A 9,881-nucleotide genomic window follows, 5' to 3' on the forward strand; every position below is an offset into this window, starting at 1 on the left:
GAGTCTGCCTGGCAAACAGTTCTAAATCACCAGGGCGGCTGCGGATTTTAAAACATTTTAAATGTATTTTTACTCTTAAGATATATCTAGACCTTTTGTGATCAAACTAAGAACAGGTATTGGTCTAATTTAGCATTGGAAGGGTTAAAAAGAATAACCCAGGGCAGAGAAAGACTACTGTGTTTACAGTTACTTCTTGTGACCTTGAAGTTCATTGATAAGACCTGTTAGGTTTGCAGCCAGCAGCATAACTGCCAACCCCTCCGCCCCCCAGTTCAGTTGTTTGTCTCCCTTTAAACAGTGGGAGTTTGAAGAAAACCACAGACTGCTCCTATAGCAGCCCTCCAAGTAACTTTCACTTCACACAGCCAAAATAGACAAAACACTTGTATTCACACTCTCTTAGTAGACTAGCCCAGACTGGAGCTGAGCAGATAAACAAAACAATGCCCAACTCCCCAGACGGGCGTGGGGGCACTCCTGGCACCCATGTCCCAGAACAGAATTCTCGACCAACGTTTTGGTGAGAACCTACCGGAGGAGTTAAGACTGCATCCAGTCCCCTGTCTCGGTAGCAAATTGGCTAGTCCCACACAAACAAACAGCTGTCCACTCATGCTTCCTCAATGTTTCAGCATTCATTCCAATTTCACAATCTCTATTGTACCCCTTTAAAATTTTTTAACATGTAATTAAGAACAGCAGGTTTACTTTGTCCCGACCTCATGATGATCAGTGACGAGAGACAGACAAGGGAGGGGTGACCTGTTTTCACAGATCCTTTCACAGATGCCCTCCTGACCAAAGTTTGAAGACACACAAAGGAGAGGAGAGGGCAGGCCCCCTCCTACGACACTCACACACTTTGACCAGACATTCATTCAGCAAAGGCATTTAGCTACCACAACATACAGTTTTTCCCAATTCAATCCAAACCTTAAACTTTTAGCTGGCAAGTCAAATATTCAGCATTTCTCAATCAGTAACATTTTTAAGAATAAACTTCAAAAATTCAAGACATAATTTTTTTTTATCATTCGAATTCAGTAAGCTTCAAGGTCCCAAGTTCCCAGCAGTTTTGGAAAACCACACCTGAGGCTGGCAAGCAGGTTTGGCCCAACTCTTGACTTTAAAACAACCATAATGCTTAAAGGAGTAGTTTGAGTCTGTCCCATAACGTCCGTCCAGTGAGTCCACAAAATTAGACAAAAGAACACAGACAACAGACAGACAAAGACACCTAAGAACAGCCTTCCGACCCTGCGGAAGAAAAACTGGACGATGGCCGTGTGCCAACCAGCGGGAGCGACCAGCCTCGTCCCAGAGGTACAGAGGTTTGAGGGGAATGCACTCCCCTCATGAGGGGTTTTCACACCTCTCCAGATGGAGGGCCAAGGCGTCCCCTGACTCCTCCTGCCTGAGACCCGCAAGTGCGTCCACTTAGATCTTATCAGGCACAGATTACAGAAGCGAGCTCGCACAGAACAGAACAGACGACACACAGACACTTACCGCGGTCAGCAGACCTTCCGGAGTGGGGTCCCTTGTGGGAATTGGGGATCCCGGACGTGCCCCCAAATGTTATGCCCAGACTTCGGGGTCCACAATAATCCACGACCAGGGAGCCTTTTCCGATGCAAAAGCAAAGGGACTTTTATTCAAGCCCGGGACTTGGTCCCCCTCCTGCCTCCATTACTGGATGCAAGAAAGAGCCCCGAGTTCTAAGAGAACAAAGAATTTATAGGGCTTGGGTCAGGGGGTGGGGGCTAATGACGCAAGGGTAGGGTGCAGCTAGGGTCAGGTTACACAAAGACAGGAGGTGGGTAGCATACTTTTGGCCTTGGGCTACTTTCCTACGTTCCTATTGGCTGAGATAAGGGCTGGCTGAGCAACGGATATATTCTATGGCTTTTGCTTGAAGAGGAGTTAGGAAGGCGGTTATTAGCCCCGTTCTGTCCTTTCAAAACCATGTTCAAAGTGCTGTGGAATGAGGTATAAAATGTTTACAATTTTAATTTCAGTCAATCTGATGGAGTTTCTAAAGAAACTACCTAAATCCTGGAGAATACGAGCTAATAGAGCACAGAACACTCTGTAAAAGTGCTTACTAATCTTAGAATTTACCTTAAAAGAGAATGGAATTGTCCATTAATGTGTATGGAAAACTTGAGGTACAAGTAAATTGAACTTTAATATAAAATGAGCATTGTCATACACTGAAACCATGTTCAAAGTGCTGTGGAATGATGAGAATACTGTTTATATTTACAATTCGAGTCAATCCAATGGAGTTTCACGGAAACTACTTCATATCCTTAAGATTACAAGCTAATAAAGCTCAGAACACTTTGGATATGTGGTTACTTCTCTTAGAATTCAGAATAATATAAAAAAGGAATTGTGCAGAGATGTATAAGGAACTCATGAATTACAAGTAAATGTAACTTCAATATGAAAGGGACAGCATAAATACACTGATAACATGTGCAAACAGCTGGGAAATGAGGAGTAAAATGTGTACAATATTAATTTCAGTTAATCTAATAGAGTTTCTAAAGAAACTACTTAAATCCTTGAGAATACAAGCTAATAAAGCTCAGAATCCTCTGTAGAAGTGCTTACTAATCTTACAATTTACCTACAAAGAGAATGGAATTGTCCATGAATGTGTATGGAACTCTGGAATTACAAGTAAATCGAGCTTTATATAAAAGGGGCAGTTTCAATATACTGAAAACATGTCCAAACAGCTGTGGAAAGACGAGAAGACTGTTAATCTTTACAATTCGAGTCAATCCGATGGAGTTTGTACAGAAACTACTTCATATCCTTAAGAATACAAGTTCTTAGAGCACAGAAAACTTTGTAACTGTGGTTACTTCTCACAGAATTCACAGTAATATACAATAGAATTGTCCAGAAATGTATATGTAACTCTTGATAACAAGCCCATGGAACATTAATATGAAACAGGTAGCATAAATACGCTGAAAACACTTTCGTACAGATGCGAAATGACGAGTAAACTGTTTACAATGTTAATTTCGGTCAATCCGATAGAGATTCTAAAGGAACTACTTAAATCCCTAAGAATACAAACTAAACGAGCTCAGAACACTCTCTAAATGTGGTTACTTTTCTTAGAATTCACAATAATAGAAAATGGAATTGTCTAGACATGAATATGGAACTCTTGAATTACAAGTAAATGTAAACTTAATATGAAACAGGCAGCATAAGTACCTTGAAAACACATTTAAACAGCTGTGAAATGAGGTGTAAAATATTTACAATTTTAATTTCAGTCAATCTGATGGAGTTTCTAAAGAAACTACTTAAATCCTGGAGAATACGAGCTAATAGAGCACAGAACACTCTGTAAAAGTGCTTACTAATCTTAGAATATACCTTCAAAGAGAATGGAATTGTCCATTAATGTGTATGGAACACTTGAGTTACAAGTAAATTGAACTTTAATATAAAATGAGCAGTGTAAATACACTGAAACCATGTTCAAAGTGCTGTGGAATGATGAGAATACTGTTTATATTTACAATTCGAGTCAATCCAAAGGAGTTTCACAGAAACTACTTCATATCCTTAAGATTACAAGCTAATAAAGCTCAGAACACTTTGGAAATGTGGTTACTTCTCTTAGAATTCAGAATAATATAAAAAAGGAATTGTCCAGAGATGCATAAGGAACTCTTGAATTACACATAAATGTAACTCCAATATGAAAGGGACAGCATAAACACACTGATGACATGTTCAAACAGCTGGGAAATGAGGAGTAAAATGTGTACAATATTAATTTCCGTTAATCTGATTGAGTTTCCAAAGAAACTACTTAAATCCTTGTGAATACAAGCTAATAAAGCTCAGAATCCTCTGTAGAAGTGATTACTAATCTTACAATTTACCTCCAAAGAGAATGGAATTGTCCATGAATGTGTATGGAATTCTGGAATTACAAGTAAATCGAGCTTTATATAAAAGGGGCAGTGTCAATACACTGAAAACAAGTTCAAACAGCTGAGGAATGACGAGAATACTGTTAATCTTTGCAATTCGAGTCAATCCGATGGAGTTTGTACAGAAACTACTTAATATCCTTAAGAATACAAGTTCTTAGAGCTCAGAAAACATTGTAACTGTGGTTAATTCTCATAGAATTCACAGTAATATACAATGGAATTGTGCAGAAATGTATATGGAACTCTTGAAGTACAAGTCCATGGAACCTTAATATGAAACGGGTAGCATAAATGCACTGAAAACACTTTCGAACAGTTGCGAAATGACGAGTAAACTGTTTACAATGTTAATTTCCGTCAATCCGATAGAGATTCTAAAGGAAATACTTAAATCCCTAAGAATACAAACTAATAGAGCTCAGAACACTCTGTAAGTGTGGTTACTTCTCTTAGAATTCACAATAATAGAAAATGGAATTGTCCAGACATGAATATGGAACTCTTGAATTACAAGTAAATGTAAACTTAATATGAAACAGGCAGCATAAGTATCCTGAAAACACATTCAAACAGCTGTGAAATGAGGTGTAAAATGTTTACAATTTTAATTTCAGTCAATCTGATGGAGTTTCTAAAGAAACTACCTATATCCTTGAGAATACAAGCTAATATAGCTCAGAATCCTCTGTAGAAGTGCTTACTAATCTTAGAATTTACCTCCAAAGAGAATGGAATTGTCCATGAATGTGTATGGAACTCTGGAATTACAAGTAAATCGAGGTTTATATGAAAGGGGCAGTGTCAATACACTGAAAACAGGTTCAAACCGCTGTGGAATGACGAGAATACTGTTAATCATTACAATTCGAGTCAATCCGATCGAGTTTGAACAGAAACTACTTCATATCCTTAAGAATACAAGTTCTTAGAGCTCAGAAAACTTTGTAACTGTGGTTAGTTCTCATAGAATTCACAGTAATATACAATGGAATTGTCCAGAAATGTATATGGAACTTTTGAATTACAAGTCTATGGAACCTTAATATGAAACGGGTAGCATAAATACACTGAAAATACTTTTGAACAGCTGCCAAATGATGAGTAAACTGTTTAAAATGTTAATTTCGGTCAATCCGATAGAGATTCTAATGGAACTACTTAAATCCCTAAGAATACAAACTAATAGAGCTCAGAAAACTCTGTAAGTGTGGTTACTTCTCTTAGAATTCACAATAATAGAAAATGGAATTGTCCAGACATGAATATGGAACTCTTGAATTACAAGTAAATGTAAACATAATATGAAACAGGCAGCATAAGTACCCTGAAAACACATTCAAACAGCTGTGAAATGAGGTGTAAAATGTTTACAATTTTAATTTCAGTCAATCTGATGGAGTTTCTAATGAAACTACTTAAATCCTTGAGAATACAAGCTAATAAAGCTCAGAATCCTCTGTAAAAGTGCTTACTAATCTTACAATTTACCTGCAAAGAGAATGGAATTGTCCATGAGTGTGTATGGAATTCTGGAATTACAAGTAAATCGAGGTTTATATGAAAGGGGCAGTGTCAATACACTGAAAACAGGTTCAAACAGCTGAGGAATGATGAGAATACTGTTAATCTTTACAATTCGAGTCAATCTGATCGAGTTTGAACAGAAACTACTTCATATCCTTAAGAATACAAGTTCTTAGAGCTCAGAAAACTTTGTAACTGTGGTTAGTTCTCATAGAATTCACAGTAATATACAATGGACTTGTCCAGAAATGTATATGGAACTCTTGAATTACAAGTCCATGGAACCTTAATATGAAACGGGCAGCATAAATACACTGAAAACACTTTCCAACAGCTGCGAAATGACAAGTAAACTGTTTACAATGTTAATTTCGGTCAATCCGATAGAGATTCTAAAGGAACAACTTAAATCCCTAAGAATACAAACTAATAGAGCTCAGAACACTCTGTAAGTGTGGTTACTTTCTTAGAATTCAGAATAATAGAAAATGGAATTGTCCAGACATGAATATGGAACTCTTGAATTACAAGTAAATGTAAACTTAATATGAAACAGGCAGCATAAGTTCCCTGAAAACACATTCAAACAGCTGTGAAATGAGGTGTAAAATGTTTACAATTTTAATTTCAGTCAATCTGATGGAGTTTCTAATGAAACTACTTAAATCCTTGAGAATACAAGCTAATAAAGCTCAGAATCCTCTGTAAAAGTGCTTACTAATCTTACAATTTACCTCCAAAGAGAATGGAATTGTCCATGAATGTGTATCAAACTTTGTAATTACAAGTAAATCAAGGTTTATATGAAAGGGGCAGTATCAATACACTGAAAACAGATTCAAACAGCTGTGAAATGACAAGAATACTGTTAATCTTTATAATTTAAGTCAATCCGATCGAGTTTGAACAGAAACTACTTAATATCCTTAAGAATACAAGTTCTCGCCAAAACCAGTTTGGCTCAGTGGATAGAGCGCCGGCATGCGGACTGAAAAGGTCCCGGGTTCGATTCCGGTCAAGGGCATGTACCTGGGTTGCGGGCACATCCCCTGTGGGAGATGTGCAGGAGGCAGCTGGTCGATGTTTCTCTCCCATCGATGTTTCTGATTATCTATCTCTCTCCCTTCCTCTCAGTATAATGCCAATAAAACATATATTAAAAAAAAAAAAAAAAGTATACAATTCTTAGAGCTCAGAAAACTTTGTAACTGTGGTTACTTCTCATAGAATTCACAGTAATATACAATGGAATTGTCCAGAAATGTATATGGAACTCTTGAATTACAAGTCCATGGAACCTTAATAAGAAACGGGTAGCATAAATACACTGAAAACACTTTCGAACAGCTGTGAAATGACGAGTAAACTGTTTACAATGTTAATTTCGGTCAATCCGATAGAGATTCTAAAGGAACTACTTAAATCCCTAAGAATACAAACTAATAGAGCTCAGAACACTCTGTAAGTGTGGTTACTTCTCTTAGAATTCACAATAATAGAAAATGGAATTGTCCAGACATGAATATGGAAGTCTTGAATTACAAGTAAATGTAAACTTAATATGAAACAGGCAGCATAAGTTTCCTGAAAACATATTCAAACAGCTGTGAAATGAGGTGTAAAATGTTTACAATTTTAATTTCAGGCAATCTGATGGAGTTTCTAAGGAAACTACTTAAATCCTTGAGAATACGAGCTAAGAAAGCTCAGAATACTTTGTAGAAGTGCTTACTAATCTTAGAGTTTACCTCCAAAGAGAATGGAATTGTCCATGAATGTGTATGGAACTCTGGAATTACAAGTAAATCGAGGTTTATATGAAAGGGGCAGTGTCAATACACTGAAAACAGGTTCAAACCGCTGTGGAATGAGGAGAATACTGTTAATCTTTACAGTTCGAGTCAAGCCGGTCGAGTTTGAACAGAAACTACTTCATATCCTTAAGAATACAAGTTCTTAGAGCTCAGAAACCTTTGTAACTGTCGTTACTTCTCATAGAATTCACAGTAATATACAATGGAGTTGTCCGAAATGTATATGGAACTCTTGAATTACAAGTCCATGGAACCTTAATATGAAACGGGTAGCATAAATACCCTGAAAACACTTTCGAACAGCTGCGAAATGACGAGTAAACTGTTTACAATGTTAATTTCGGTCAATCCGATAGAGATTCTAAAGGAACTACTTAAATCCCTAAGAATACAAACTAATAGAACTCAGAAAACTCTGTAAGTGTGGTTACTTCTCTTAAAATTCACAATAATAGAAAATGGAATTGTCCAGACATGAATATGGAACTCTTGAATTACAAGTAAATGTAAACTTAATATGAAACAGGCAGCATAAGTTCCCTGAAAACACATTCAAACAGCTGTGAAATGAGGTGTAAAATGTTTACAATTTTAATTTCAGGCAATCTGATGGAGTTTCTAAGGAAACTACTTAAATCCTTGAGAATACGAGCTAAGAAAGCTCAGAATCCTTTGTAGAAGTGCTTACTAATCTTAGAGTTTACCTCCAAAGAGAATGGAATTGTCCATGAATGTGTATGGAACTCTGGAATTACAAGTAAATCGAGGTTTATATGAAAGGGGCAGTGTCAATACACTGAAAACAGGTTCAAACCGCTGTGGAATGAGGAGAATACGGTTAATTTTTACAGTTCGAGTCAATCCGGTCGAGTTGGAACAGAAACTACTTCATATCCTTAAGAATACAAGTTCTTAGAGCTCAGAAAACTTTGTAACTGTGGTTACTTCTCATAGAATTCACAGTAATATACAATGGAGTTGTCCAGAAATGTATATGGAACTCTTGAATTACAAGTCCATGGAACCTTAATATGAAACGGGTAGCATAAATACACTGAAAACACTTTCGAACAGCTGCGAAATGACGAGTAAACTGTTTACAATGTTAATTTCGGTCAATCCGATAGAGATTCTAAAGGAACTACTTAAATCCCTAAGAATACAAACTAATAGAGCTCAGAAAACACTGTAAGTGTGGTTACTTCTCTTAAAATTCACAATAATAGAAAATGGAATTGTCCAGACATGAATATGGAACTCTTGAATTACAAGTAAATGTAAACTTAATATGAAACAGGCAGCATAAGTTCCCTGAAAATACATTCAAACAGCTGTGAAATGAGGTGTAAAATGTTTACAATTTTAATTTCAGTCAATCTGATGGAGTTTCTAAAGAAACTACTTAAATCCTGGAGAATACAAGCTAATAAAGCTCAGAATCCTCTGTAGAAGCACTTACTAATCCTAGAATTTACCTCCAAAGAAAATGGAATTGTCCATGAATGTGTATGGAACTCTGGAATTACAAGTAAATCGAGGTTTATATGAAAGGGGCAGTGTCAATACACTGAAAACAGGTTCAAACAGCTGTGGAATGATGAGAATACTGTTAATCTTTACAATTCGAGTCAATCCGATCGAGTTTGAACTGAAACTACCTCATATCCTTAAGAATACAAGTTCTTAGAGCTCAGAAAACTTTGTAACTGTGGTTACTTCTCATAGAATTCACAGTAATATACAATGGAATTGTTCAGAAATGTATATGGAACTCTTGAATTACAAGTCCATGGAACCTTAATATGAAACGGGTAGCATAAATACACTGAAAACACTTTCGAACAGCTGTGAAATGAGGTGTAAAATGTTTACAATTTTAATTTCAGTCAATCTGATGGAGTTTCTAAAGAAACTACTTAAATCCTGGAGAATACAAGCTAAGAAAGCTCAGAATCCTCTGTAGTAGTGCTTACTAATCTTACAATTTACCTCCAAAGAGAATGGAATTGTCCATGAATGTGTATGGAACTCTGGAATTACAAGTAAATCGAGGTTTATATGAAAGGGGCAGTGTCAATACACTGAAAACTGGTTCAAACAGCTGTGGAATGACAAGAATACTGTTAATCTTTACAATTCGAGTCAATCCGATCGAGTTTGAACTGAAACTACCTCATATCCTTAAGAATACAAGTTCTTAGAGCTCGGAAAACTTTGTAACTGTGGTTACTTCTCATAGAATTCACAGGAATATACAATGGAATTGTCCAGAAATGTATATGGAACTCTTGAATTACAAGTCCATGTAACCTTAATATGAAACCGGTAGCATAAATACACTGAAAACACTTTCGAACAGCTGCGAAATGACGAGTAAACTGTTTACAACGTTAATTTCGGTCAATCCGATAGAGATTCTAAAGGAACTACTTAAATCCCTAAGAATACAAACTAATAGAGCTCAGAAAACTCTGTAAGTGTGGTTACTTTTCTTCAAATTCACAATAATAGAAAATGGAATTGTCCAGACATGAATATGGAACTCTTGAATTACAAGTAAATGTAA

Source organism: Myotis yumanensis, unplaced genomic scaffold, assembly GCF_028538775.1.
Source record: "Myotis yumanensis isolate MYYU_CA2020_CCGP unplaced genomic scaffold, mMyoYum1.0.hap1 SCAF_18, whole genome shotgun sequence".
In the NCBI taxonomy this organism is placed as follows: Eukaryota; Metazoa; Chordata; class Mammalia; order Chiroptera; family Vespertilionidae; genus Myotis; species Myotis yumanensis.